The following is a 14,466-nucleotide window of genomic DNA, read 5'->3' as shown; positions in this document are numbered from 1 at the left end:
AAACTCCTTGGGAGTTAGCTCTAAACGTTGGCAATGTCATATCTCAGTAAATATATATTTTTTAATGTGGTCTTTTACCCCCATCTATGTATTTTGAGGTTACCTACGTATGTACACAAATGGATATGTTTGTATACGCATACATCTCCAATGAAACACTGCTTTTAATGCTAGGAAAGAAAGAATCTCTTAAAAATTTTGAAAGCCTGTTAATATTTTGTGCTCCAAATTTTAAAGGCATAGATAGCATCTTTATATGAAAGAACAGACCTCAACTCACAGTGGTTATCTAGTAGGAAGTGGGAAGAGATAAGCAAACCAAGGGTTGTCATTTATTATTTTCTATAAATATTATTCAAGTGGTACAATTAATAGTTATTTGGGGGGCTCCTGGGGGGCTTGGTCAGTTAAGCATCTGACTCTGGCTCAGGTCATGATCTCATGGTTCATGGGTTCAAGCCCTGCGCTCTGTGCTGACAGCTCAGAGCCTGGAGCCTGCTTCTGATTCTGTGTCTCCCTCTCTCTCTGCCCTTCCCCCTTTCGCACTCTGTCTCTCTCTCACTCTCTCTCTCAAAAATAAATAAACATTTTTTAAAAAGAATCATTTTTGTCTCTTAATATTTTTCAGGATTTTTCAAATTCATGAAAAATAAATGTATACCGGGCAAATTTTAGAAATATATACTAACATATATTAGAAATTCAGAAATATAAAAATGTGACACATAGAACCTTACAGTCACAGGAAATACAAAACACCTCGTTTCGTGTATGCACATACTCTTGTTGCAGAGAAGAAGAAGAATATGGTCAAAGCTTTTAACCCTAAAACACTTACAATAGTATAAAATTCTATAGAGGAAATAAAATGGAAAGTAAGATGTCACAGAAAACAAAGGAGAAATGTAAAGTACCCAACTATAAAAGATGAGCTTGTCTTGAAATTTTTAAAATAGATGATGGTGGCTATCAAATCCCTGTGGTATTTTGCATTCAATTAGATTCATTTAAGAGCGATATAATAATTTTATTTTAAAATTTCACTCTTCCCACTATGCCAGAAATTACATCTCTTCTGTTATGTAAACTTTTGTTGAATAATTTTACACATAAAGTTGAAAGTTTGGGGGGCATGCCTACGTTTTCAGAATTATTTTAGGGTCACATGAGCCAAAGGTTTGAAAGCCACTCACATTAGCTATAGACTACGTTTGGCAATCAGTGGGAAAAATGCAATATTCAATCTAAGCCGAGGGCACTCTGCCACCTGGTGGCTTAGAAATTTTCATGGTCACTAAGCAGAAATAAAAGCCTCTTCTCACATCAGGGATGATGATGAACTCATTCATAATAAATAGAATTAGGGACATGACTTATTTGATTACAAGATGTACGGGTACAGAGGAATAAATAAAGTGGTTCACTCTGAATATTACCATTGGAAATCCAGGAACTTATCATTGGTAGTTTTTTTTTTTTTACTGGGTAGGAAAATATCTAAAGTTTCTCACCTAAGATCCACTCGTTTATGTAGTTTTCTTTTGTGAACTTAAGTGAAAGCAACTTTTCGTTGTTATTTTAACATGAAAAAAAAAATTGATCCACTATGTGCAGTGTAGAAGTGAAATCACCAAAGATTCCATCATGCACAGTACTTTACTGAGAAAGCATATATGTAAATCTGTTATCTGCTTTCAATGGCCGATTGAAATTCCTGTTGACTAATGACATGTTCTCTTAACTTGTCCATCTCTCTGTCAAAAATAAGCAAAAAAGGGCGCCTGGGTGGCGCAGTCGGTTAAGCGTCCGACTTCAGCCAGGTCACGATCTCGCGGTCTGTGAGTTCGAGCCCCGCGTCAGGCTCTGGGCTGATGGCTCGGAGCCTGGAGCCTGTTTCCGATTCTGTGTCTCCCTCTCTCTCTGCCCCTCCCCCATTCATGCTCTGTCTCTCTCTGTCCCAAAAATAAATAAAAAAAAAAACGTTGAAAAAAAAAAAAATAAGCAAAAAATAAGAAAATGTAGAGTTAGTCATAGTAAATCCGGTAGCTGTATTTCTAACTTCCCGAAAATCATTCGACAAGTCCTCAAACTTACAAGGTGGTAGCATTTTAAAATGGCCCCATTTCCAGGATGTGTGATTTGAACTTCTATGGGTATTCTTCTACCACATTCTCTAGATAACTTGGAACAGACAGAAAAGAAAATATAGTCTCAGGATGCACGTTCACAATCTTCGGAGTTATTGATAACACACAAATCAAACTGCAGATGATTTCACAGCTCTCAGTCCCTTTCACAGAAGTGCCAGCTGAAGTATATTTCTCTCACATCCCTGTCCAAAACCAGATTCCGTTTACTAGGTACTGTAAACATGGCTGGCTTTGCAACATCCTTCAGAGGAGAAAGTCACCAATACAGAAACAAAAAAACCAAAGTGGAACATCCACCTTGAGTAAACTCTTACTTGAAAGTAGTCAAGGGTAAGAGAAAACCAATGTGAAACAAATTTGCCAATTTGACTTCAATTCCAATTAAAGTGGAGCCGAACCCTCTCTAGTCACAAAATCTATATTTTTAAAAATGTAACATAAAGAGGCTCAGTCTGTTGAGCGGACCAGGTCTTGATATTGGCTCAGGTCATGATTGGCTCACGATTCGTGAGTTCAAGCCCCGTGTCCAACTCTGCGTTGACTGTGCGGAGCCTGGTTGGGATTCTGCCTCCCTCTCTCTGCTCCTCTCCTCCCTCGAAATAAATAAAAATAAACTTCAGAAATATAACATAAAAATTATCATCATGTCTTAAGTTGAAAAGGGATATGGTATCAGGAACCCAGTGTCAGTCAGCTGACGCTGACAAAAAGGACAGAGACGAGATGTGCTCCACCCTGAGCCTTTGAACGAGCCTGTCTGATGACGTGATGCCCAGAGCAGCTGTGACCCTGAAGTGATGAGACCGAAGGTGACAAGTCAGCTTGCAGATGGCAGGGCACAAGGGTCTGGGGCCCCCGGTGGCATAATGGCGTGGCCAAAACAACTCTGGAACCCTTAGCTCCCAGAGAGTTTTTATCTTGCAAGATTACTAAATGTCTTTATTGCTTAAGCCACATTTAGTTGGATGTCACAGGTAGCCAAAATCATTCCAGCTTCTACATTACAGAAGGATGTTCCTGACAACAGAATCATTCAGACCCCCATCTGTCCCTTGGGTATAATCAGCATCCTGGCCCAGAGGGCCTATATGCGCACTGGGTCCCCTCACAGAGTAAAGAAGATGGCGGCTCTATCAGTGACAGTCGGACCACGTTGTGTTTGTCTTTTACCACGTGACGTCTGGTGGGGGTACAGATAACAGTGGGGTCAGAGGGAGGGGTGGATCCCCTCCATAACTGCCCTGTCTGGGTTCTGGGAGGGTGCACCCTCATGGGGCAGGGTAAACTTCATTACGCGTCGTGGTCAGGTGGGAGGTTTAACCCAAGCCCTAGCTTTCCTGAGCCACATGTGCTACGTCTCGTGTGTTGCCAGGCCCCAGAAGTAACCAAGAACCCCGGTGAGGAAATTTCCCCAGAGGCGGCTGCCATACCATGGGCAAAACGGCTCTGTGGAGAAACACTAGCTGGGCAGGGTTGAATGGGCATGTCAGCCAAATCCTGCAGGATGACAGCCATCAGACGCTGGGTTGAGCTCATGTCAGCCAGGGACAACCGCCAGGAGCACGGCACCAACAACACGCCCTGACTGTCCACACTCGTCTCTGCACCAGAGACCTGCAGGGCATCCCTGACCAGATGGCTGAAGAACACTGCCCAGAGGCCAGAGGACAGCAGATACACGCTAAGCGGGCGAGAGAATATTGGCTGCAGGTCACAGAAGCTGCACTCCTTCCCTCCCTCTCCTTTGTTGTTGAAAGGAGCAGGCCCGGAGGACAGAATCTCTGGGAGACTGACCCTTTCATCCAAGTCAGCCTGAATACCTCCCTAAAAGACACAACCTACCAGGTAGACTAAGGTTTAAACAAGCCTGGGAGCGCCTGGGTGGCTCAGTCAGTTAAGCTTCTGACTCTTGATTTCAGCTCAGGTCATGATCCCAGGATTGTGGGACTGAGCCTCACGCCGGGCTCTAGCACTGAGCATGCAGCCTGCTTGAGATTTTGTCTCTCTCTCCCTCTGCCTGCCTCCCCCACTCATACTCTCTTTCTCTCTCTAAAATAAAAAAAAATTTTTTTTAACAAGACTGGAAACTGTTCATTTTTGCCATCAGCCTGTGAGCAGGGGTGATGGAGAGGAGTTGGGGACGGGGCTGGAAGGCTGGATTCATTATAGACAAAAAGAGCATACGTTTTAGCAGCACACGTAAGTTGTAATGTGAGTTCAATTTATAACCTTGCTACACACACTATTTCATAAGGAGAGTGATGGCGTTTGGCCTGGGTGTTGGATGAGGGAGGGTCCTGGGGACAGACTGGGAGACTGGGAGTCTGGAGGTAGGTTTGTTTTGTGTGGATACCTTTTATAGTCTGAATATCTTACCATGTGTACAGATTACTTCTTCAATTTATTTATTTATTTATTTATTTATTTATTTATTTATTTTTAACATTTATTTATTTTTGAGACAGAGAGAGACAGAGCATGAATGGGGAAGGGGCAGAGAGAGAGGGAGACACAGAATCGGAAGCAGGCTCCAGGCTCTGGGCCATCAGCCCAGAGCCTGATGCGGGGCTCGAACTCACTGACCGCCAGATCGTGACCTGAGCTGAAGTCGGACGCTCAACCGACTGAGCCACCCAGGCGCCCCACTTCTTCAATTTAAAAAAAGTGGCTGGTTGGGGCACCTGGATGGCTCAGTCAGTGGGGAAGGTGTCTGTTTCTTAACCTTGGCTCAGGTCATGGTTTCACGGGTTCATGAATTTGAGCTCTGCATCAGGCTATGGATGGACTATTAGTGTGGAGCCTATTTGGGATTCTCTCTCTCCCTTTCTCTCTCTGTCCCTCCTCTGCTCTCTGTCTCTCCCTCTCAGAATAAATAAATAAACTTAAAAAGAAAAGTAGTTAGTAAAAAACCAATGAAAGTAAATGGCATGAAAACTGTAAATAAATAAAAGATAATTTTTTGAAGACACAGTGGGCCAGCCAAGAGACGGCACACCTCGAAAGCCGTATTTAGCAGGTAACACTGAAGAGGAGGGGAGGTTAAGGAGAACACCATACGGCCTCCTCGAGTCACCCAGGCACAGGGAGGGGCTCCCGCTGACCAGGCACAAAGCTGGACAATCGCTACTGGGAGCAGCAAATCTAACTGTGACAGGCTAGTGGCAAAGTGAGGCAGTGCAGCCCAGAGGTTACAGAAATGAGCTGTAGCACCAGGCTGGTTTGAGTCTGGGCTGCATTTACTAGCTGATGACTTTGGGCAGATTCTTTACCCTCTCCTTGCCTCAGTTCCTTTGTATGTCAGTTGAGAACAACTCATTTTTTGTCAGACGACGTTGTCATAAAGATTAAGTGTAAACACTCAGAATTGTTCCTGGTGCACAGTAAATGCACAGCTACTACTGTTATTTCTGGAATTGACCGAGAGGGAAAAAAAGGCACCAAGCCTTTCAAATTCTAAGCTCGGAGAACCACTGTCTCTTGGGGCCAGTCAACAGCACAGGCATCGACACCCTCCTCTTTCCTCAACTCTGGCCCCAGTCAATATGACAGTGGACCCAGATCAGGAAAAGTTTGATGGTCACGAAGAAAGTCAATCCCTGTCACTCATTTCACCTGCCCAGCAGGGAGGGGGCAGTTGCGTGGGAAGGCGGCCAAGAAAACAACACGTCAAGCTGTGGAGGTCCGTAAGCACGGGATGCTGACATCTCATTTCCTGGTTACAAGCTGCTTGACATTGGAACATGTCAGGGAAGGGAGGAGATGACATGGTGAGACAATTTGGGGGAGGAGAGCAGGACACACAACTCCCGGCTCTGAGGAATGGAACACGGGCCCTGGTCATGCCTCCAGACCCCATACCTGGGAACCACAGAAAGTAAGTAAAATTAGGAGCATAATCACCCCGCGTGATAGATGAATATGCTAAATAAGTTGGAAACATTTGTAAATCCAATGTAAACACACCAGGCCAAAAATGCATTCAGTCTTTAAGGAGTTTACAATGCAGACACAATTATAATGGAATATACAGTAGGTTTTATGAGACAGTTATAAGAACACAGAGGAGGGCATCTAAATCAGATGGGAGACTCCAAGAAGGCTTCCTGGAGGAGGTGACCCTTCGACTGAATTTAAAGGATGAATATTAACTAATTAGAAACAAAGCGGGAGCACCTGGGTGGCTCAGTCACTTAAGTGTCTGACTTCGGCTCAGGTCATGATCTCATGGTCTGTGAGTTCGAGCCCTGCATCGGGCTCTGTGCTGACAGCTCTGAGCCTGGAGCCTGTTTCGGATCCTGTGTCTCCCTGTCTCTCTGCCCCTCCCCGGCTCATGCTTTGTCTGCCTCTCTCTCTCTCAAAAATAAAAATAAAATAAAATAAAATAAAATAAAATAAAATAAATAAAAAAAGAAACAAAGGGGATGAGGAGAGTATTTCAAGATCAACACACAAGAAGTGGAGGTAAGAAATCATGCAATTCACACACACTGTGGAGCGGCTGAGACGGAGGAGGATGTGTGTGTGTGTGGGTGGGGGGGTGATAGCAGATGAGGCAAGAGAGAAAGGCCATATCCAGAAAATGCAAGACCTGGCATGCAAAACCAGAAGGATTTTACTTTAATCTTACGTCGGGGGAACGACAGGCGGTACACGGGAAAGTGACATGATGACATTTGCAGTTTAGAAGGGTCATCCACATAGCAGTGTGTGCCGGTCCAGGAAGAGGTGGGCAGACTGTAGGCAGGTGGACCAGCTCCGAGGGCCTACTGTAATCTAGGAGAGGGGAAACAGTGTCTGATCAAAGGCAGAGAGGACGGAGAAGGAGGGTGAGATGACCAGGAAGTAGTCTCTACATTTCTTGGTGACCAGTTAAGTGCGAGACGAGGAAGAATGGGAATCTAGGATGCTTTATAGTTTTATCTGATTTGGACAGACGCCGAGAGAGAGACAGGAGACCTGGGAGGTGGAGCAGGCATTGAAAGAAGTAAGTTTGAGGTGAAGCTTATAACACACGTATGCGTCTGACACTCAAGCAAAAGAGGTCTGAGCTAGCCAGGTAGATATGAGAGTCACCAGCACAGAAGTGACATTGAAGCTACGCGTGTGTGTGAACGCGCTTCTAAGAACGTATAAATGAGAATAGCATCTGGGCAGTATTGGCACGTAACGAATGAGAAGCTAGAACCCACCAAGGAACCTATAAAGAAGCAGCCGGAGAGGAGAGTGGAAAACCAAAAGAATGTGACGTCGTACAGTAAAGCCAAGAGTAAATACAGATTTAGGAAGAAGTGGGTGTTCGGTAGAGGTAAACGTTCCAGAGAAGTCATATAAACCAGGGACTGGAGAACATGCCTTTTGTTTGGCATCGTGGAGCGTGGAGGTCCCAGGAGACCTCGGCAAGAGTAACTCCAAGGGGAAGGAGAACCAAAGCGGGTGGATTGTGTCGCGAATGAGAGAGTGGAGAGCAAATGGCACTTCAGAAAGAGTCTGCCAGGGACACAGAAGGTAGAAAGATGCTGGAAGAGAATCTAAGTTTGCAGGAAAGGTTTTCGCCACGTTCACCCAGGAGTCTGGAAATAAGCAAACACAGCAGGGTGCAACCGCCCAAGTAAATTACGTTGAAGTTGAATTCTGGTTTAAAATTGAGAGGTAGATTGTTATGCTAAGTGAAATAAGTCCTACAAGAGAAAGACAGATACCATATGTTTTCACTCTTATGTGGATCCTGAGAAACTTAACAGAAGACCATGGGGGAGGGGAAGGAAAAAAAAAAGTTAGGGAGGGAGCCAAACCATAAGAGACTCTTAAAAACTGAGAATAAACTGAGGGTTCTTGGAGGGTGGGAGGGAGGGGGGTGGGTGATGGGCATTGAAGAGAGCACCTGTTGGGATGAGCACTGGGTGTTGTATGGAAGCCAGTTTGACAATAAATTTCATATAAATAAATAAATAAATAAATAAATAAATAAATAAAATTGAGAGGTAGAAAGTAAGTTCTGGCCAAGATGCCCCACTCCTTTGAGGTCACCAATCAGAAATATTTGACAACTGGGGCGCCTGGGTGGCTCAGTCGGTTGAGCGTCCGACTTCGGCTTAGGTCCTGGTCTCACTGTTCGTGAGTTCGAGCCTCGCATCGGGTTCTGTGTTGACAGCTCAGAGCCTGGAGCCTCCCTCAGATTCTGTGTCTCCCCCTCTCTCTGCCCCTCCTATGCTCATGCTCTGTCTCTCTATGTCTCTCTATAATAAATAAATGTTTAAAAAAAATTTTAGCAAAAAAAAATAAGAACTATTTGACAATTAGTCTTCCAGGAACACCTATTGAAAGAGCCTCGGTCATTCGCTTCCAGACCTATTGCTCAAGCACCGCAGCTTGGTTGGTTGATTTTTCACTGAGTTTGCCTGAGTGGGTTTCCCACTCTCCGTGTTGTGAGAAGATCCACGTCAGCTTTTATCTCTGAAGAGAGAACAGTCCAGCAAACAGGGACCTGATGTGCACCTAATGTAGTATGAAATCAATCTGTTGACCACCAGACGGAGAAATGCAGGACTTCTGATCATCTACGTGTTGGGAAGCAACACAGAGAGAATTTCTGCTCAATGGAGAAGAACATTCTAGGTGATTCTGAACCTACGTCTGTTGAGGGATTGTGGAAGATGTCAGGGACCCAGGAGCACTGAGTCCTGTCAATGGCTTGTGTTACTTTAAGTACCTAGATCTATAGTACTTCACAGGACAATATTTAACAAATGTTACAGTATATGTTTCCTTAAGTTAATTTACATAAATGTAAACACATTCCACATTACTACAAATATTCTGCATTTAGCTATAGCTTAGGGGTATTTTTTGGTTCAAAGAATATTATTTGGTCTCTTGGAACCCTACAGAACAAAGTACCATAATGATATAAACTTTTTCCTACCTTTCAGAGAAGTGCAATTCTTTATTTACACATATACTCACTAAGTTTCACATCAGTAAAATAAACTGATAAAATAGTATGAAGCGTTAAGCATTCTACCATTTAACAAAACTTCCTAAAGTTATTTTCACAGTGTTTGAGAGGACTCTAAGGGCAAATCACAGTAAAACATTCGGGAGTCTTTTTCCTCTCAAATCCTAACATCAAATGTGGTGTTTATGTTAGAAAGACTGCCAAAGCAGACTGCAACCTTACACTTAGACATAAATGAACTCCTCTCTTCCAGTCATAAACAAAACCAAAAGCTTCAAGCCAAAGATCCCTCCCAAAGCAGGCTTTAGTCATTCTTTCCCAAAAACCTAGGCACGTACATTATATATCACAGGGCCTAGTCTCAGCTGGGGTTTGGAATTTCCTTTCTTGGTTCTACCAATTGGAGTGAAGAAAACTAATCCCTTCAGTGTTGGAACACACTGTCAAGCTATTCTAAATCACTATGGGCTAGAAATCTCCTGAGTTTTCTTCTCATGATTCAAAACCAGTGCAGATATCAAGACCAGGCTAAAAATCATGTTGACAAGTAAATTAGGAAGAAAGAATAAAATGTTAATGGAAAGCGAGCTGAGTGAGAGTCTCTGTGTCCCTCTTATATCAAGCCCACGTATATAGTCCAAGAGCTTGTGATGTCCTCCTTTGGCCCGGTGGTCAGAAATAGGCATCTGAAATTCTAGTATGTGACTCACTAGCTGTTTCACTCTGGGTCCCTCTCTGGGCTTCTGCGTCTCACACACAGAATGAGGGGATTTGCCTGCAGCATTGCTAAGAGGTCTTTGCCTTAACTTTGAAAATCGCTGGTTTTTTTTTCACTAGTTAATATATATCTTAAACATGCCTCTAAGTCACAACAGGGCACCTGGTGGACTCATAATACATGTTCTTTAAACTAATTAACTAGTTTGGATACTAAGAACAAGAGGCTCTTTGGGAATTATATGATAAAGTATAGCTTATGAGATCTTTTTCTTTCAGAGTAGGAGAGAAAGTCACACAGTGGCAAGCAGCTGGACTAAAATATTTCTAAAATATTTCTGGTGACTCCAGCTCTGTTCGATCTGCGTGGCTCAAATATCAAAGTCTCTCGGAAACCTAAAGAATTCCTTTTACTCGTAAAAGCCCAACAGGATCTGCATGCCCCAAATGCAAAATCTGGACCACCTGGGGAATGCATTTTACAGACAAAATTGCAGACGCGTAATCCCAAACAAAGAGAACTGTAGTGGGCCTTCCAAACATAGAAATAACCTGGGCAGCTGTGATTTTCACTTCAAATATACAATGGAATAATAGAAAATAAAATTATACTTAAGCAGCTATGTGCAGAAAATAAAACAGGACACGCTCTAAACGGTGTAAAAGAACTAAACGCCTACCTCTATTACTTATTTTTACATTTGTTGAGCTCAGTTTTGCCATTATGGAACCTTTCACCTTGGACAAGTTAGCTTTCTATTTTTGGATTTCTCCTCTAGGAAAAAGTAAAGTTTGGGGTGTGGAAAAAGGGCCCAGATAAATTTGAGAGTCACCTTTAGCTCCTATTAATTCTCCATAATACTGCTTTTCTGGTTACAGAGGTCACAGAGTTCATATCACAAATTTGTTTTAACATGGATGCTAATGAGGACATTATGCTAAAGCAAAAGAAGTCAGGCATGGAAGGACAAATGCAGGATGATTCCTCTCATGTGAAGCATCTAAAATCATTGAAACAGAAAGTAGAAAAGTAATCATCGAGGGTGGTGGAAAGGGGCGGGAGGCGGGGTGGTTAGTGCTTAGTGGATACAGGGTTTCAGTTTTGCAAGATGAAATGTTTTAGCTGCACAGCAACGCAATTACACTTAACACTACTGAATTGTACACTGGAAAATTGTGAACATGGTTAATTCAATGGTATGCATTTTTTTACCACAATAAAAAATAATTTTGTCTTAGTATAAAGAGAAAGAAATTTAAAGCCATCCAAAATTCAACCACTGAAGGAAAAATTTCTATTAACCAGTTGATGCTTGTCCGCCAGATACGTTCACTATTATTTGCTTCAATGTTTATTTATTCGTTTTGAGAGACAGAGAGCAAGAGAGGGGCAGAGAGAGAGTGAATCCCAAGCAGGCTCCACACTGTCAGCACAGAGCCAGATGCGGGGATCAGTTTCACGAACTGTGAGTTCATGACCTGAGCCAATTTCAAGAGTCAGACGCTTAAACAACCGAGTCACCCAGGGACCGACCCCTCAACATTATTTTTTTTTAACAGCTAACGAGTGTCTACCCTGTGGTTCTGTCTGCTGGAAACAAAATAATGGGCATGACATAGACCCAGCCTTCACGGGTAAGGAAGTGGCAATTACAGTAAAGGGTAGTAATAAGTTCTACAGTAAGGGGACACAGAGAGTAATGGAAGCATAGAGAAGGAGCAAGCAAACCAGGGTAGGGATGAGGAAAAGCTTCCCATCTGAGATGTAAAAGATGAGAAGATATCAAGGCAAAAAGAAGGCAACAGCACTCTGGCCAGAAAGCACAGATGGAAGAAGTCTGGTCAAAGCCAAGCATGTTACTACAGATGGGGACAGAGGACCTTCAGAGATGAGGTGCCAAAGAGCAGCAGGGGCAGGATTACAAGGGGCTCTGGACCCCGTGTTCATGAGCCCGAACGTCTTCTTTTTTTCTTTCCTTTTTTTAAATGTTTATTTATTTTTGAGAGAGAGAGAGAGACAGAGACAGAGAGAGAGTGGGGGAAGGGCAGAGAGAGACAGGGAGATACAATCTGAAGCAGGCTCCAAGCTCTGATCTGTCAGCACAGAGCCCGATGTGGGGCTGGAACCTACGAACCATGAGATCACGACCTGAGCCGAAGTCGGGTGCTTAACCATCTGAGCCACCCAGTCGCCCCAAGCCCGAACATTTTCTAAATGCTGTTGCTCTGATGGTTGGAGAGCGGTCAGTGTGGCATGGACAAGATTAGATTTGAATTTTGAAAGACCTCTGGGCTTGGCTGCAGAGAATGGATGGTAGGGGTCACGCTCAGTCGAGGGAGGCCGTTTAGGTGGTGGTGAGCCAGCATGATGAGACGGGTAAAGGCACAGCCACGGTCATGCTGCATTTGCAGTTTGGGACTCAAGTTTTTTCACTTAGTATTCCATAATTAGCATTTTCCCATTGCAGTAAAAAAATTGTGGTAATCCTTTCTGATGGCTGCATGGTATTTCATGGAATGGAAATTCTATGATTGATTTAACTACTCGTCTATGTTTGAATGTTGTTTCCAAGTTTTTGTTATTCTTTTTACTTTTTATTAAAAAGATATTTTAAGTTTATTTATTTATTTTGAGAGAGACAGAGACAGCGCAAGTGGGGAGGGGCAGAGAGAGAGGGAGACAGAAAATCCCAAGCAGGCTCTGTGCTGCCAGGGCAGAACCTGACGCAGGGCTTCAACCCGTGAAACTGAGAGATCATGACCTGAGCTGAAACCAAGAGTCAGATGCTTAACGGACTGAGCCATCCAGGCACCCCTAAGTTTTTGTTATTCTAAAACAAGAGGGATGATTATTTTGGTACAAGATCCTTATCTACATTTTAAAAATATTTTCATAAATGTTCAGATTATATAATGTCTTGCAGCATGGCAGAAGATATGTAAAAGAGATGATTATAATCCAGGCATGGAAGGCAATGTTACCAAAGGGGTGTGTGTGTGTGTGTGTGTGTGTGTGTGTGTGTGTGTGTGTGTGTACACAGCTTTACTTTGTCCTAAAAGGCCATTCTGGATGCCAGACCTTCCAAAGAAGGTATAATATAACATCCTCCATATTGCACAGGACAGGGGAGACTGTGGGTTTGAGCTCCACAGTACGTTGCTCTATCCAGGCAAAAGGTCAAGTGCTGCAGAAGGCCAAAGCTAAAAATAAAGTGTGGCACTGGGAACACTAAGGAGCTGTTTCAGGGAACATTAAGGGAGAAGTGAATCATCCTAAATTCGCACATGTGTATCCTCCCAAGACACTGTGTAACCTCCACAGCCAGGGAAAGTAGACCAATTCTTACTTGAAACTAATTTTAGTAATAATGCTAATAATTTTAGTAACAAGACAGAGTAGTTTCATTCCTGTCGCACTCTGTTCCCAAAGGCCAAATTCTCACGAACCATCTATGGACCAGGCTGGCCCACGTCCATGAACACGGGTCCTGAGAGAGATACAGCACCACGAAGGTGAGGAATCTGAGTCTCCCTGAAAGTTTACCAATGGTTAGCGGCATAGAAGACTATCGTAGCCATGCGGAGGGTCCGTACAAACTGTGCATGGACTTGGAGAGGATTTTGATCCCTTCATCACTGTCCTGGAGGTTCCGCAGGAACTCCAGATAACTACTGCCAGTTGCACTGCATATAAGGTTGCGTCTCTTCAGGAAATCATCAAAGGATTCCTCCTTCAGACGCGAGTCAAATTTTTTCAGGACTGAAAAGAAATCTTCTTTTCCAATGTCTGAGAGAAAGAGAGAGACAGAGGGACAGAGCAGAGAGACAAGAGGCAGAGAGGGATCGAACACCACTACTTTACAGAGTTTCCATGTGAATCATAGATTTGGGTTTTTTAATTTTTTCTCCTTACTAAGAGTCATGAGGAAGATGGTGGAGAACAATTTGGGGAATTTATTCAGCATATTTTTTAGAACATCTACAATGTAAGTATAAAATACAATGGGGTTATAAAGTCATAGTGACTGTCTTCTTATGGCTTACAATATAATTGCAGAGCTAAAACTCCACGATAACAATTATTACAAGTATGCAAGGTAATGATTACCTATCAGGTGCTACAACAGCCCCCAAGAGGCGGGGCTCACTCCCTGCTGGGACATCCAGGAAGAAGAAGATAGCAGGGGAGTTTTTTAATGAAAGGTTATTTCTTTCTAATTAGAGCCTGTATATTTAAGACTAACAATTTACAATTTTATAAAATTATATCATTCATACAATGATAAAAGGAATATATAAAAAATGCTCCACACTTAGATCACATAACTTTTCTGATTAGATAACTTAATCTATAGGTTCATTCTCAGACTTCATTTAACTCAGCTGATTCATCCCCTTTGGCAGAACTAAAAATCCAAGTGAATTAGGTCGATTTTGTATTTTGCTTACACAGTGTCCCCACCTTGACTAGATATACTGGGATTTCTAAGGATCCAGGAAATGCTTTTCAGAGACTCACAGCAAAAGAAGAAGAAAAGCAGAGAGCTTTGATAAAAATACAAACTGGATAATAGAGGAGTCAGGGAACTATTTACATGAATAACAACTATGTGCCTAATGAATCTTGAAATTAATAAAAACAAC

The 14,466-nt window shown here is 42.9% G+C and overlaps 1 protein-coding gene across 1 annotated transcript in view; it reads right to left on the bottom strand.

Moving 5' to 3' along the window:
* Window positions 1-727: 727 nt before the first annotated feature.
* The window catches only part of LOC132691544 (uncharacterized), a 33,895-nt gene continuing 20,156 nt past the window's right edge, over window positions 728-14,466 (bottom strand). Inside the window, exon 9 of the mRNA XM_081795435.1 lies at window positions 728-1,754. The gene's annotated coding sequence lies outside the window, so the exon portion shown is untranslated. The remainder of the gene's footprint in view (window positions 1,755-14,466) is intronic.

The sequence above is a fragment of the Panthera onca genome, chromosome B1 (assembly GCF_046562875.1).
Source record: "Panthera onca isolate mPanOnc1 chromosome B1, mPanOnc1 haplotype 2, whole genome shotgun sequence".
In the NCBI taxonomy this organism is placed as follows: Eukaryota; Metazoa; Chordata; class Mammalia; order Carnivora; family Felidae; genus Panthera; species Panthera onca.
The sequence above is the reverse complement of the archived record's forward strand: the minus strand, read 5'-3'. Positions and strand labels throughout refer to the sequence as shown.